Source organism: Ursus americanus, chromosome 13 (assembly GCF_024610735.1).
Source record: "Ursus americanus isolate L20-20 chromosome 13, mUrsAme1.1.p, whole genome shotgun sequence".
Classification (NCBI taxonomy): domain Eukaryota; kingdom Metazoa; phylum Chordata; class Mammalia; order Carnivora; family Ursidae; genus Ursus; species Ursus americanus.
The window spans coordinates 71,736,899-71,751,652 of NC_142139.1; the positions used below are offsets into that span (position 1 = coordinate 71,736,899).

A 14,754-nucleotide genomic window follows, 5' to 3' on the forward strand; every position below is an offset into this window, starting at 1 on the left:
CCAGGCTGGTATCCCCAGCACTGAGAACTGTGCCCAAGAAATACTTGTTGAATGAATAAATGGCAAAGGAATCTGTCTCTATTTCAAGGTTTGAGAGTGGAGAATATAATTTAAATATCAGAATTTGGGCATATTTAATAGCATTTGCAGAACCAAAAATGTGAAATAAGTCTTGTTGTATAAGAGAAATTCATATACAGGATAACTAACTTTGTTCTATGCACTTTGGAAACTTTAAAGCTCTATACACATGTAAAGTAGCATGGTTATTTCTAATTATTTATATTTTCAATAGTCATGAATTGAATTTAATCTGATTTTGCTGTAAACAACCATAACCATAAGAGAGAACACACTGGGCTGAGAGACATGGGACCAAGGTTTGAGACCCATCTTGGTTCCTCCCTATCCATGTGACTTTCTCTCTCTGGGTTTATTTCCTTATCTGTAAAATACTGGTATCTATTATTTGTTTAGTATCTAATATCCAGTTTGAGAGCTGAATTCAACTTGTCAGCATGTCTCAGACTGAAATCTTTGCAGCTTTCCATTCTTCCTCTTTGGGTGCTATATATAAGAGTAATGTTCTAATTGCTATGAGAAATTTGTCACCAGATAACAATGTAAGATCAAGAGGGAAAGCAGGGCATTCTTAACATCTAGTAGTACCCAAATTATTGTATTTGCAAAAGATCCATCCAATTAAGTTCTACTGCAGTTATGGTCGCAAATCTCTACATGTTTAGTTTCTATATCACAAAAAGTTAGAGTGCTCCTGGTAACCATAGAAACTTCTAGAGCAACCTCTTCATTTTATAGATAGGACATGGCAGACAAGAGGTGACAAATGACTGGTCCAATGTCACAACGTTCATTATAAAGCCAGGGTCTGGACCCATTTCCTTAGTTTGAAGCCAATGCCCTTTCCATCATGCCATGCCCCTTTCTTATATGAATGTGTGTGTGCCCAAAATATGTGCTTACTATGAGCCTATAGAAATTTATCACCATGTTACATGAATACTGTGCATTTCTTTTGTTTATTTCCAATTGAAAGTAGCCATGTTCATTGAAAAGCCTTGGGAAAAGAAAACATAAAAAATAGAATAAAAAGATACAGAAACCATCCATTGTATCAGCATCCAAACCTAGTTACCATTAACAGGTTGGAGGGTCCCTTCACATCTTTTTCTAATATGCATATATGTACATAGTCATATGAATACTAGATATGTATTGTACATCTTGCTGTTCTTATTTAAATTATATCACGTTTTTCACATTTTTCTGTTTTACTCTTTATAAATACCATTCTAATTGCTCCATCCCATTCTGTCACATAGATTTACCAACAGAGAGAAACAGCCTTTACTTGTTGAGCATATAGGTTCTTTACAGTTTTAAAATACGTATAAGTAACACTGTAGTGAACATCTTTGTATATGTGTATTTTTGATGTTTTAAACTATTTCTTTAGCATAAATGATAAGAAATGAAATTGTTAGTTTAAATTAACATTTCATGTTAGTAACAATTAACATTTTAAGGCTCTTGATAACCTTCAGTTAAACTGCTTTACAAGAGGGTTTGTGCCATTTCCACTGCCACCTATAATGTATTAGAGTGATGCTCTCTATTTAAAAAAAATGCATATATCCAATATAGAACAAAGAACCTTATGTATGTAATGAAAACATGCACAGAATTTTCTCTAATAGAGTAGAAAATGCCCAACCTTGGGAAACATTTGCTGATGACACATTTCTGGGACCACAAAGTGGAATGTATAAGTAACAAAGCAGAAAAATATTTTATAAGCACAATTTGAAAGGCTTTTCATAAACTGCTTACTCTATAGATAGAAATATATGAAGTTATTGAAATTTTCTAAAGATTTTTTTTTCTTTTCAGTCACAAAACAAATAAATTGAAGAGGTACTTAGATAAAACATCATTGGAGAAAGCAAAGTAATTTGTCAGACAGAATGCAATCTGAAGGGATGGGGAAACCTTGTATTTCCAATAATTTGTACTGACCAACAAAGGGCAACTTTTATAACCCCTGTTCCTCCTCCCCTGCCCCACTTTGTGTTAGGAAAGCTCTGCAGGAAATGAGTGGATACATCAGTGCGCCTGCCACAGGCTTCCTCTCTCCACCAACATCTGTGCTGCTCATCTTTCCCTGGAGCACTGCACTGTCCTTGACCTCCACAGCTCTCCTGACTGTTAGCAGTACCAAGTACTATTGGTACGGACATAGACGGTCCCATGAGCCTATACTGGAGTCCATCCAAGAGGACAGGAAGGACATCACAATGTCAGAATCTATACTAGGTCCTCTAGATGGGGCTCAGCACTCCCAGAGGAGTGCTTCTACTTCTTTGCATAAGGATTGAAAATGAAGAATAAATATTTATCCAAATCATGCCATCAATATACACATTTCTAATTTGGCCCCTGTCTCCGCTGTATATTTTGTTTAAATACCTTGAATCAGCTTATATGTGGCATGCAAGTTTTTTTTCTTTGTTATATGAAATTTTCAGTTGAGAGTTGGTAGAAGGCACTGGTACTTTCAAAGGATATGAAATGTAAGAAGTGCAGAATAATTTATATATATATATATTATACAAATCTAACAATATATTATTATTTGGAAAAATAATAATATATCTTATCTATGGATGCATACGTTAAAGAATTCTTATCTCAAGTCCAAGTTCAGGTTCAACACAGCAAAGCTGGTCCAGGTGCCAGAGACTAAAGGAAGCCCATGGAGGTCCTAGCTCTTTCGAAACATGCACTGAAAGGAGTCCAGAATCTAACCTTGATACTGACACTTTGGTCTATAGAATTACATATTTCTCACATGTGGGAGGGAATAACATACAGCATTCCAAGGAGCAGGAGGCCTTTCCTCCCAAGCTACCAGCTAATATCTTTCTTACTCCAGGGTGCCAAGGCTGACCTTTCATCCAGCTCAAAGTGCTCTGCAAGCTCTAGTGAGAAGTCTTCTCTGCTGGCACTCAGAGGAGGTATGGGGATTTGTTAATAAATGGTGTCCAAGGGCTGACACAAAGTCAGGGGAAGCTGGGCATGGTTATCTGGGGACATCAGATCCTGATGAGCAGCTTCTGACTTCTCCAAAGAGGCCATTCACCTCAGTCCATATTCCCAAGAAAGGTCCTGAGCAGCCCTCTCAGTAGCCCATGATCTCCAACTTGTGGGAGATTCCCCAGGTCACCATGTGGACTCTGGTCTTTAGGTCAGCCTGGGCTCGAATTGGCTCTGGCTTCTACTTGTTTCTGTGTTCTTTGCTAGCAGCTAAGCTGCATTCACAAGGGAAAGGAAATCTTCCTGATCTTTGAAAACATTAAAGGAAAGAAGAAATCAAAGGACTCACATCTGAGCTATTGCTCAGGGCCAAGTACTCCACTGATCTGTCTAACCGAAGCGGGACAGGTGCACACCGTGCTGAAGAGAGAGAGCTCTGGGGAAAGTCTCCATAGATCCCACAGCTGAAACAAGTGCTTTTATTTTTTTTAAAGATTTTATTTATTTATTTATTTATTTGAGAGAGAGAAAGGGAATGAGCAGTGGGAGAGATAGAGGGAGAGAGAGAGAGAGAGAAGCAGACTCCCTGCTGAGCAGGAAGCCCGATGCGGGCTTGATCCCAGGACCCAGAGAGCATGATTTAGCCTTCAGCTAGATGCTTAGCTGACTGAGCCACCCAGATGCCCCTGAAACAAGTGCATAAAAGGAGGAAGAGTGTTGTAGAAAAGTACTAAGGACAACAACTTGCATGTAGAGGAAATACTAATAGTTCACAAACCATTTCTTTATACATCTGTTCATTCCATAATCACAACCAAGTAAGGTGTTTTGCTTACTGTACCACATGTCTAAAGCCTTCCCTTCTTGGCTACAACTTGTGCTAACAAAGATCCACAGACAGTGCTCTTTCCAGCCACAATTCTCCATTCCGTTAACTGAAATAGCCTCTAAACGTTTCCACACTCTAATCCAAGAGAACCCCCCAGACTGCACTTTAGCAAAAGTCATCTTTATGTCTAATCCAGCCATGATTTTGTCAGAGATTAAGCGTAGAAAATGCACCAGTTACCCCAGTCCCAATATTTCTTTGCCCCACATTTAGTACATATTTTTTCAATTTCTGCTTGTGAGGTCTACAAAGGTCTCAAGCTCTCCCAAGCCAAGGGTGCTATCCCGCTTTCCAAAGACCCGCTTTCCCAAAGACCACACTGTTTTCCTTGGAACTTGACACTATTCTGGCGGCCCTAGTCCTTGCCCTCAGAGCCCCTCAAAGCTAACTTGCCTGACTGGCCCAACGCTGGGTTACCTTATACTTCTATGTATCATGTGTCAGATCAAACATCCCCCTGCAGGGATTATCCCTACTCAGGGTTGCAGCCAAGCTTCCATTCTCTCACTTACCTGTAGGTCTGGACACACTGTCATAGGATAAGAAAATATAGAGTGTCTCTAGTCATGTTTCTAACTCAGGCTGAAGAGAAAAGTAAGCAATTCTCCATTGCCATCACATCCCACTACCCTAGGGTCTTGTAGACTGGAGGCATAACCTTGGGCAGAACATGAATGGACTCATACATGGGGGTCAACAAAGAGTTGGTGGTGGACTCTTGGTAGTCCAGAGCACTGAATTCATCTTGCATCTGACATGAAATGAATGAGGGTCATCCAAGATCAGCACCATTCTGGTAGCCCAATCTCTTCTGGTTCTGTGAAAAAAATACCACCCCAGCTAATAGGAGCAATTTTTACAGTAGACTTTCCTCCTGAAACTGAGATCCAGTTTATATGAATAAGAGTAGGAGTGGCCTTATATGTGCGTATGTCTGTGTGCGTGCGTGTGTGTGTGTGTTTGTGTGTGCACGTGTGCCCATATGTGCTAATGTTGTAGGATGGTGTGAAGGATTAGAGAGCGCTACAAAGCATAGAAACAGGAGCCAGAACCATATGAGACCCCTGTCTGGGCTCTGGATTCTCTGCTTCGACTGCACTGTCAGACCCTGTTCATCCCAGGCATCAGAGAGGGACTTAGAGAATTCAAGGAATGCCGTCCAAAGCGTTGGGTCCCCTGTGGTCCAGGTCTCAGGCAATAGCCCTTCTTACCCAGGTCTGAGGGCAGTGTTGTTTGAGCAGGACTTTCTGCATTTAACTTCTGTCTCTCCAACCCTTGTTTTCATTGTAATATATTAAGCCTGGCCCTAGAGTAGACACTGCACATATAATTTTTTTCAAGTTGGATAGAATCCTGAGTCTTAGGAAATATTGTAAAAAGCAATAAAATCCAGATTGGGCTCACATAACCACAGCAGGCCCTGATTGAGATCTCATTAATACTCTTTGTACTAATCCTCAAGAATTAGCAAATACAACTCTATCTTGCTATGAAATACTCCCCACCTCTAGGGCTCAAGTAAAGGCTCAGAAAGAAGAGCCAAAGAAGCCTAGTTAAATGTATCTTTGCATCCAAGCATTGGGAAGCATCTCTAATAAGCCCTCTCGGGCTTAATGGAGCTTTCTGATAATTCCTTATTCCAAACTCCCCTATATGCCTTACCATTTACTTCTTATAATTCCCTCTAGCAGATAATCAGGGTATCACATTCAAAGTCACTTAAGTTTGAATAAGGTTTTCCAGTGCCCTTTGAGTGCTTAAATGTTTCATATCTGCTATGCCTATGCTTTCGGAGAGCTCACTGCCACAGTATTGGTTGGCAAAGACTCGAATACCGAAAAGCTCATGTTCTTAGAATTTTCTAAAGAAAATCTAACTCAGCCTCCATGGGGTATTCAGCCGCTGCGATCCGCCTGGTGACCAGACCTGGCCTCTCAGTGGCCATCTCTACCTCCGTAGCACCCTACACCTAGGAGTTCTGAGGAGATTTTTGTTTGTTTGTTTTATTTGTTTTTTTATAATAATTTTTTTTATTATATTATGTTAGTCACCATAGAGTACATCCCTGGTTTTTGACGTAAAGTTTGATGATTCATTAGTTGCATATAACACCTAGTGCACCATGCGATACGTGCCCTCCTTACTACCCATCACCAGCCTATTTGTTTGTTAAGAGGGGAAGGAACCTGGGGCGCCTGGGTGGCTCAGTCGTTAAGCGTCTGCCTTCGGCCCAGGGCCTGATTCCAGGGTCCTGGGATCAAGTCCCACATCAGGCTCCCTGCTCTGCGGGGAGCCTGCTTCTTCCTCTCCCACTCCCCTGCTTGTGTTCCCTCTCTCGTTGGCTGTGTGTGTCTCTCTCTCTCTGTCAAATAAATAAAATGAAATCTTAAAAAAAAAAAAAGAGTAGGAGGGACCTATTCCATAGCTTACATTACCTCAGGCAAATGGTAGATGCATATTCCAATGATTTTTCTTTGTGGCTGATGAAATTAAGCTCAACTAGTAGCTCTCCCAAATCTGTCCTCCTAGGAAGTCTGAAACTGACCCCGTCCTGGGGAAAGTTCTAGACCATTAGCTAGCTTATAGCCATGTTTCTCATCAAGACACAAAATTTCTGACGGTGGAGAGAGACTTTTCTAAAGGAGTGGGGGAATTTGCAAAGAAGGAGGATAGTGAATATCAGTTAAATCAATTGATCTGAGAGCCCAATGCCCTCAAGACTGACTGAAGCAAGCCACAGACAGGCAGGACCATCACAAGCAGCTGCTCCGCTGCGGAAGAATGCTGTGGGAGCTGTTGCATCTACCCCACACTTGCTAGAAACCCTCTCAGATCTCACATGGTCTATTGGCCTTGAGTTATTATGTTTGGTCCTGCAATCTCTCTGTGTCTCCTTGCTTACCCTGAACCAATCTTGGAGAAGGAAGGGCAGCCCTAGAACCTGATGCATTAGTTGTTAGGGCTACCATAACAGAGGACTACATACTGGGTGTTTTAAAACAGCAGACTGGTGGCCTGCTCGTCTACTTGTCCAAATGCTCTGTTCCTAGTTCTTTCTCCTTTATGTTACCTTATACCAACTTTTCATCTTTCATCTTTTCTTCCATTCTTCCATTCTCTCTCTAAGCCTCGGATAATGTTATTTTTGTCTTTATTTAAAAAAAAAAAAGCCTACTGTTTTTTACCCCTTAAAATTTTTTGTCCCTTAGGGAAGTTTTATAATTCTAATCATCAGGGACAAAGTTAACATATTCAGAATAGCTGACCTTTAAGATTACTTTTGAGGCAGGGTTGCTGTTTTATTTTCTCCCCAGAGACTTAATGATGTGTAGCTCCCAGTTTTTATTCATTGTCCTTTCAGTCAATTCAATTTCAAGGATTAACTTTTTAGTAGCCACTGGGGGAAAGGTCAGTAAACTGGACCAAGAATGTATTTTATGGCATTTAAGCCCACAGGACCTTCCTGGTTCTGTTTTCTGGCCCTGCTCCCCAGGGCTTTGTCCTACACAGATGGGCAGGGCATAGTGTGAACCCCCAAGTGGAAGAGGGAAGCCTGGGATTCTCATGCTGGAATCAACAAACAGCTGTCAAGCTAAAAAAGCACATGTGCTCTTGGCACTGGTGAAACAATGGAGTCATTTCTTCTGAGCCACACCTGGAGCCCTTGACAGTCCAGGCTCCATAGAGCGGCACCACTGATCCTCCAGGCTTTGCATAGGTCTCCCACATGCAGAGAGCTTAAAGGTCAGTGACTGTACAGATTCACAACTGTACCCATTAGTCAGTCTCCGCCAGGTGACCAGGAGAAGGCTTTTTCATTTATGAAATAGATGCCACCTATTCTGGGTGGCTTAGGAAAGTTGCCAACATGACCCAGGAGCTGATACTTTCAAGATCCTTTCAAGGAATAAGTTGATTTTTTTTTCTTCTCTAACAAATATAATTTTATATAGTTTAAAAGCAGAGAAATGAGGGTGGTGAGGAGAAGGTAGGACATGACTGGAGTGAAAGCTATAGATGTTACTAATCTAAGAATTCATTGTCATCTAGCACTCCGTCTTTCCCACACTTCCTCCACATCCCACTCATCTTGAAGATATTGCAATTTCCTTACTGAATCATGCTCTTAAACAGGGTAAACTCTCTGCAGGGCATGTCTTCTCTTCCTTCCCCTTCCATCTTTTCCTAGAAAACTCTTCTTTATACTTCAAGTCTAATTCAAGAATCACCTCCTCTATGAAGTCCTCCATGATATATATAGATTGTTGGCCACTTCTTCTCATTCCAGATCCATTGTCTGACCTCTACCCTGCTCTGTGCCTGGGTAGCTGACCCCCTGGAGAGCACATTAGTAGGCTCCTTTAACAGTTGACTTTTATTTGGGTTTTGCTGATTAGAAATACATACAGGAGATTAGAACATAGAAGTAATAGATTTGAGTATTTCTTCCCTGCTTTCCAACACCTGCTTTAGCATGTAATACTTGATACCTGCAGCCTTGGAGGGTTGTACTCCTTGCTGGCAGCCCTTCCTCTGTAGTTCTAGCTCCATGGGCTCATGTGTCCTTCCTTGATCTTTCCAGCCTAGAGTGTCAAGAGCGTCCTGTGATTTCTGGACTCTGGGTCCCTCAACATCTCAACATCAGGAAATACCCTGCCCACGACTCTAAAGCAAGTAAACTCTGAAGGGACTAAAAAGGGACTAAAAAGTCCCTTCCAGAAAGTTCACTCAGCTGAACCATGTAAGGTGAAACGGATATGCTGCCAAGACCCTGACCTCATAGTCTTTCCCCTGAGCATCTTTTACATTCCCTTCCTTTTCCTTCCTTGCAACACCCTCTTAATTCATCCCCGTAATTACTACGGGGCATTGAATGGCTACTTCATTTGTTCATCTCCCTTTTTGGATTGTTAGCTTTTTAAAGACATGTTTCTGATTATTATGCCTGGTACATAATACTCAATGAATATCTAGATCCAATGAATATCTAGAGCCATGCATTTCTGGCTTAAAACTTCAAATTAATGCTCTGATGCCTTTATCAGAAACACCTAAAGTGGGGGAGCTCTTCACATAAAAACTCAATAAATAATAATATGAACATGAAATTGTATAACTTTTATGTTTTACAAAGTGCTTTATACCCATTGACTTAATTGACATAACAGCTTTATGAAAAAATACATTTGGAACCAGTTGCTGCAAAGTCTGTAAGTTAACAGAACATAAGGGTCAAGGACTGGGCCCAAGAACCAAAATCAGCCTGGTAAATCTTCTAGGGCACATTTTTGTCACCTGACAAGGAATAAAAATAAGGCCTACTCATTGCGGTGTGGTGAAGAGTGCTTAGACACCAGTGCTGCATAGCTGCAATCTGTAAGTGTCAGAAAAGGGAAAGGGCCATACAGAGGGCCCTCTTCCCTGCTGTTTGGGCCCAGAAATACATGTGTTCCTTCCCGAGCATTCTGATGGTGACTCTGTGCAGTGTTTCAACTTCCTTATCACCATGTCCCTCAAGAGAGGGAGGGCAGATGTGCATGAATTCACCTTGGTCCTCAGATTGCAGCTCCTGTTACTCTTCTCCATCTCAAACACTTGTCCTAACACAAGACCAAGCTAGGTGAGAAAGGCTGCCAAGTGTGAAGTTTCTGAGCCTAAGCAAGTTGGAGAGAATGACCAAACATGGAATGACTCTGTGGGTGTTAGAATCCAAGCAGAGTGAGGTGGGGGTCTGTGTGGGATGGCCGGGGTGAGGACTCAGCCTGTACAGGTAAGGAGGGTGTCCCAGCATGGGACAGCTCAGAGTATGATCAGAGCCCAAGCAGAGTGAGCCCACATTAGGGGCAGCCAGTGTGGGATGTTGGACTCCAGGTAGATTAAGGAGGGTGTCCATGTTGAACCTGAGTAGGCCAAAGGGATCTAATAAGAAGACCATAGCCTCATTTCCATGATACTCCTGAATCTAATCTTGAGGAAACATTAGACAAACCCAAATGAAAGACATTCTACAAGACAATTGGACTATAAACTTCAAAAGAGTAAAGGTCATGAAAGTCAAGGAAAGATTAGGGACTATTCTAGATAAGAAGAGACTGAAGAAACGTGTACATGCAATACACATGATTCTGGACTAGATCCTCTTGCTGGGAAGGCTGTACTTGGACTGAGGATTAAATAGTAATTATGCTCCCTTTACAAGATGAATGAGTTCTGGGGGCCTAATGAACAGCACGGTGACTATAGTTAACAATGCTGAATTGTATACTTGATAGTTACTAAGGGAGTAGATCTTAAATGTTCTCACCACCACCAACAACAAACGGTAATTATGTAAGGTGATTGAGGTGTTAACTGACATTGTATTAATCATTTCACAATATACATGTGTATCAAATCATTACATTGTACACCTTAAAGTTACATAATTTTATGTAACCATGTACCAATATCAGTTTCCTTATTGTGATGGTTATTTAGAATAATGTCCTTAATAAGGATTTTGGGGTAATGGGGTACAAAGTCAGCAACTTACTCCTAAATAGTTCATTAAAATAAGTTATTTTAATTGTACTTGCAAATATTCAGTACATTTGAGATTGTTTCAACATTTAACAAAAACTATATACTTAAAAAAAAAAGTCTATAGCTAGAATTGTAAATTCTGTCCATGGGAAGGAGTGGTGAGCCCTGCCTTTCACAAATACATTATATCTTAAAAGGTTTGTTTTCCCCTTTTATCTGTTGTGCTAGTATTAGCTGGTGATGTGTGTTTAATTTTACACACTGTGCTGAGAATGTTTTAAATCAGATAAGAAGGCTAAGAAGGCAGAGTAGGAGTGAAATAATATACTCCAGTGATTTTTATAGATTCCCAGGGCCCTGGAAATGCAAACACTTATTATGTTGACCTCCCCAACTTTGCCCATAACTGAAGGTATCATGGCTACTTAAAAATCTGACTCAGTAATTGCTACCATAAACTATGCGCCTCCAGCCCTTGCTAGACACACTTAGGTCTGGCTGCTGGCACAGCTCACATACACCCTCACAAGGTCCCATCAGCAGTGCAACCTCCAGATGAAAGCCTCTTGAAAAGGCATTTTGAAATCTGAATCTAACTCTTTATTTAATCTTGAAAGCAGTTGTCATGTTATTGTCTCTGAGCCCAACCATTCATGAAAAGGAAGGCTTCCAGCAAATCTATGACACAAGCAAAGACAAGACTAGGTTTAGATTCAGATGAAAACCTCCAAACATCACAATTTCCCCCCAAATGTATTTCATGTATACATGATAGTTATGTAGTTATGCCATCTGGGACACATAGCCTCCAAAGTCCCTGTGGCAGAGATACAGATAATGAAGAGGCTCTGAGTGCTGACCTGAAAGTGGCATATGTCACTTCTGCTCCTATCCCATTGACAAAAACTCAATCTTGTGGGCCTACTCTAACCACACAGCATAGAGTCTCCCTGTGTGCCAGGAAGATAAATGTATGTAAGCACATAATATTTCTTCCACAACAGGCAGTAAGCAAGGGTCTGGTAAGCAAATAAGATCAATAAGTAAAGGTCAACTAACTTAAGGACCTTGAGCAGCATAGGAGAGACTTACGATTAAATAGAACCATAGAAAAGGCAGAATGTAATCAGCATCATAAAAATGCAGACATACTGCTCTGGGAACTCAGAAAAGGAGAACAATCTTCAGAGTGGGAGTAAAAGAAATATTTTATCAAAAAGAAAGCATCTAAGTTGAATTTTGAATGATACGTAGGACTGAACACATTGTCGAGAACAAGGAGGTGCTCAAAAATGTATGATTTTAGGTGAACACTCCCACAGCCAAACATACAAATCACATTTTTGAGCATACTCGTAAGTGGAAATCAGTTTTCTGGGGAGTTCAGAATATCCACACAATTTCACCCAATATTAGTAAGAAGTAAGGAAAGCTAAAATGATGCTGAAGGACGTAACATATGGAGTTGAACAGGATGTGAGACTTCATAAACCTAGCTACTGTTTACATGTTGATATGTATCCTTGGAGGGGCTCCAGGGGGGACCACAGAATTTTCTGGATGCTCCACTTATCTATTTCTGTGCAAAAAACTACCAAAACTTAGCAGTTTTGGAGTTCAAGTTGGGTTCATTTGGGTCATCCTTCTGTCCTGTGTCCAGAGAGGAAGGCCACTTACTGGCATTCAGTTGCTGGATGGGCTGATCTGCAAGGCTCAACAGGGCTTCTCTTACATGTCTTTCACCTTTGCAGGGATGGCTGAGAGCTTGGCTTAGCTGGGACTACCCACCTAAGTGGAGTGCCCACCTTGGCTTCTCTGGCATGGTAGCCTTGAGGTAATCACACTTTTTTCATGGCGGCTCGGGACTCCAAGAATAAGTTTCCTAGCAAACAAGATGGAAGCTGCATGACCTTTGCAATGTCTCAAGTCCAGCATGTTCTGTTGGTTACAGCGAACCACTAAGTCTAGTCCAGCTTCAAGGGAACAGGAACTGGATCCAATCTGTTGATGGGGAAAAAGAAAAAAAAAAATTGTAGCCATCTTTAATTGGCCGTACTGGAGTTTGGAAGTTTTAAAATATAGAGAGCTATTTAAAAAGGTAAATCATCAAGTGTTTCTTGAGCCTACCCTGTTTCTAGGGCATGGTGCTATGAAACCTGATGAGAGGCAGTTTGTAGCAGAAGTTCAGCCAGTAACATGGGTCTTATTGCTGGTTCCAAATAGCAACCATCAAGTTACTCCCCTTCTCCTTGTGTCAGTGTCCACATCTATCGTGTGGGTATGGACACCCTTGCCCTGCACGGTTGAATTATTGGAAAGTAAATCAAATGGGTGGGAAAGAGATTTGAAAAATGTACACTGCTATATAGTCAAGTGCTGCATTATCACCAGTCATGGGGTCTACCCTCAGGGAACTAATTGTCTGGTTGGTAAAGAGAGACCTTGCTGGCATGGAAAAAAGAGTGAGGAAAACAAGAGAACATGTGATCAAGTCTGGCCCTTGAAGCTCTAACTATAAACACGGCAGGAAGGAGGAGAAGAGAGGGACTAGTATGAGCCACTGGGGAAATCAGACTTCTTCTTTGCCATTGAAGAGACAGGACAGATTTGCAGCTCCACAGGAACTCTGGGAATTAACATTCTTAACATGCTCACACACACTGCTGCTTTTGTTTCAGGATGATGACTCTTTATTTGCAGCCACCTTGGCTGGGTTAGGGGAGACCTAGCCCTGCTGCCTTAACCCCGCACGCGCCATTTCTGTGTCACAGTACTCCGCAACCACGCGTGAGGTGTGCTGTGGCCAATGCTCTTGACATCACAGGCCTCCACGCGGCCTGCCAGCCGTCGGCTTCACTGTCTCTGAAGCAAGTTGAATCTAACAGGCCCCTGAGCCTCTCCTTGGGTCTTCTTTTTGATCTCTGGTATCTGCTTCTGAATGACAACTTCTGGTCGTTGTATCACTGTTGTCTGGACAGGAGGAGCTCGGCTCTTGGGGGCCAGCTTTAGGGAGAGCCCTGTTGCTGCTGGCAGCTGGCCAAGCTCTCCAGAGAGGGATCTGGGCAAGACTAGAGACCATGTGGCTCTGGTCTGGGGAACAGCAGGGAAACCAAAGGCTAGCCCAAAGGTCCCCTTCCCTGAGGCACTGCCTCTGCCCTTGGCTCCCTGAAGGTTTGTTAGGTACCACCATACTCTGCATGTCGCCTTGAGAGGCTGGTCACCTCCAGGAGTGTGCCTCTGGACCTGAGTTCAGATCTCTAACTGACTCGGGGCCTGCCACCTTGAGGTTCTTCTCGTAGAGGGGTATCCACGCCCATACTTGCAGGTGCTCAGAGCCACTTTCCAAAAGGGGACAAATGTTACTGGACCAGGCAGACACTCCACACATGCCATCCAGATGAGATAACTAAGGCTCCTTACTCAACTCTCCTATTTTGAGTACCACGCCCCTTGTTAGTTAGTCCTACATTTCCAAATGACTATAGGGGCTCAGTATTCCTTCACTATATTTTTCCTAGTTTTAAATACTTTAAATGTTCCTGTCCCATCCCTGCTTGTCAGTCCTTAGCAAGACTGTGCTGCAATTTCCCTCTTTCCTAGGACTCCATTTCTTCAATGCTAAAGTACAGATACTTGCTTCTTGTGGGCATGCACATGCATTAGAAAATTTCCTCTCTCTTACTAAAAGTTCTCATCATCTTTTTGTTGCTTTTTGTCCACATCCTTTCTGTGGCTTCCTGGGTGTTTTTGCACAGTGACTGACTAGTGGGCCGGGCACTGATATGAACCAGACAAAGCCTGGCAAATTCCTTAATATTCTCCCTCTCCTCTTTTATTATACTGCTTTTTCCTTCTTGTATTCATTTTGGTGGGGGCAAAACTGGCCAGCTGGGGGCCAACTTGAGTTCTCCCATAGAACCATTTCCCTTCCAGTGTAGAGGGTCCCTGGGGAAGAGGACGTGCTTGGACTTCCTGTAGCTGCTGCATGTGAGCTGGACATTGTGGCTTCTGAGAGTCACAGAGAGACCCATACTTCTGCCACTTTTCATAAGGTACCATATACTTTAAACTCTTCCAAGCCAAATCCTTAGCCAGCCTGAACTTCACCCTCATGCCTGGTGGTGGGCTTCTGACCACTGACCAGGTAAGTCCACAGGTAAGGTGTGGGCAGTTCGGTGGTGTTTGACCTCATGTCTGCAAATTTCCTAACTGGCTGGTTGAACCACGTGGTCACTGCTTCCAGGTCATGTGGAAAGAAGACTTCAGCATCATGTCATTTCCACTAAGGC

General features: G+C 42.2%; 1 pseudogene; it reads right to left on the minus strand.

Moving 5' to 3' along the window:
- Nucleotides 1-14,754, minus strand: part of LOC123789897 (small ribosomal subunit protein uS2-like) — a 160,822-nt pseudogene that overhangs the window by 66,708 nt on the left and 79,360 nt on the right.